The sequence below is a fragment of the Silurus aristotelis genome, assembly GCF_946808225.1.
Source record: "Silurus aristotelis genome assembly, chromosome: 20".
Classification (NCBI taxonomy): domain Eukaryota; kingdom Metazoa; phylum Chordata; class Actinopteri; order Siluriformes; family Siluridae; genus Silurus; species Silurus aristotelis.
This window is the reverse complement of record NC_139593.1, coordinates 293,215-295,249: the sequence shown is the minus strand read 5'-3', so window position 1 is coordinate 295,249 and position 2,035 is coordinate 293,215. Positions and strand designations below refer to the sequence as shown.

The following is a 2,035-nucleotide window of genomic DNA, read 5'->3' as shown; positions in this document are numbered from 1 at the left end:
CCAGAGGGTCCACATGTTCCGTTGCGTTGATGAGAAGGAACTCAGCATGGTGTTTAAATTTCCACAAAGATATTTCTCATAGGTTATGTATAACTGAACAGCTGTGTGTAAGGTTTAGGCAACATGCTCAGCTCAGGTCTCTATAACTGGCACCCTGCCACCGCCAACACAAACACCCTACCACCACCATCACCACCAACACCACCACAACCACCATTAACACCATCACCAACACCACAACACCTCTAACACCACTAACACCATCACCAATACCACAAACACCATCACCAACACCACAACACCTCTAACACCATCACTAACACCACTATCACCATCACCAACACAACCACCACCAACACCATTAACACCATCACCACCTGTAGAAAACTAACTTTCAGTTGCTTCATTATTTTTTTAATAATAAAATCAAAATACAAAAATCTGATTTAATGGACTTTATCTGGAACCCAACAAAAATCCGGCATCAACATGGAGATGAAATACTGAAATCAGACTGGATTAGATCCTCTAACCCAATCCTTCTTCTTCTTTAGGCTTCTCCTAAAAACTCTCTGAGACAGCAGAGGTAATCCAGGACTTTATTTATTGTGTATCCACCAGTCTACAGTTTACAAAAGTTCTTTCTAAATTCATTATAGTTTGAACTTAGCTTTAATTAGTTTAAAACCCCTTTGCCTTCAGCGTCGCGCCAGTGTGACGATATCCCAGTGTTCTCGAGTGTTAGTGTTTAGTAATAGATATTAATAAGGAAGAAGAGTAACCATGACTCACTATACATCATTCTAAAGCTCTGAGCCTCAAGCAGCGATGTCAGATCTCTGTTTTTTTAATGGAAAACGTATAACGAATGTATTTGCTGAATGTGTGTGAGCAGTACACAACAACAACATGCATAAAAATCATTGTAATAACGAGTCACAAACACATCCACTGCTGCTAATCCCGGTTTATTAGGAAAGATAAGGGTCCAGTGAACAACATGCCGTAAATCATTTCTGCTCCAAACAAAAAAAAAATTTTTTTTTACGTCACCGAACTTCGATTGGTGTTTGTCTGTATATGTTTCTGAATAATTTTCGCATTAAAAAACACAATTTTGCTATTCAAAAAAATAAATATGGCTGGTAGAATATAGTGTTACAAAACAAATAAGACCACACAAAAAAACAAACAAACAGTAAAATAGGCAGAATTTTTGGTTGAGTCTCCACAATAAGCAGGTGTCGTGATGTTTTTATTCTGCACCACCTTTTATTTCAAACATTCAGTACCAGTTCCAGCCAGTAGCATTATGAAAACTAAACGATTGATGGACAGTGTAGCCAATAAGTGCAGGATTCTAACGATATATTCGAGGATTTTATTTCCCACGTGTGCGAGTCTTAGTTTTATTACTCTTTACAAACTCTTACCGGCCGAAGCAGCACATGTGCACATAAACAGCTTGTTTTCAGCACGTGCTAACGTGACTTTGTTTACAAAAATGTAAAAAACAAGGAAAAAAATGGACAGTCAAAAAAAAATCGGAGATTTGCACAAAGCAGCGATGTGGAAAATATTCGTGGGGGCGGAGTAACAACAGAGACATGGAGATTTACATGGAGAGGCAATTTTACATCTGTAAGTTACAATTTATCTTTTTTACCTTTACCTTTATCTTTACAGTTTTATAGGTTTTTTTGCCCACTTGTTTATATAAAAGAAATGCTTGAAAAGTAAGTGTGTGTGTGTGTGTGTGTGTGTGTGTGTGTGTGTGTGTGTGTTTATTGCTGAGATTGGCCACACATCAATATGAATGGCCATGACTATAAAGCAAAAGCCTTTAATGGTCAACCATTCATTTATATGCAGACTGTATGAATAGCGTATGAATGGCCACCTAAGTGTACTCCTACTATTTTGTCCAAACAACCCGCAACAACTAAATAGTTATTGTTCCCACACTGCCCTAGGCCTAGCCAAGGTGGGAACGTAACACGTTAGTTATTGTGGATTGTTTGGACAAAACAGTAGG

General features: G+C 38.0%; 1 long non-coding RNA gene across 1 annotated transcript in view; it reads left to right on the top strand.

Moving 5' to 3' along the window:
- Nucleotides 1–440, top strand: part of LOC310715565 — a 647-nt gene extending 207 nt beyond the window's left edge. The window contains exon 2 of the long non-coding RNA XR_014530361.1: nucleotides 1–440. This exon is cut by the window's left edge and continues 85 nt beyond it. This is a non-coding gene — a long non-coding RNA (uncharacterized lncRNA).
- Nucleotides 441–2,035: the final 1,595 nt, after the last annotated feature.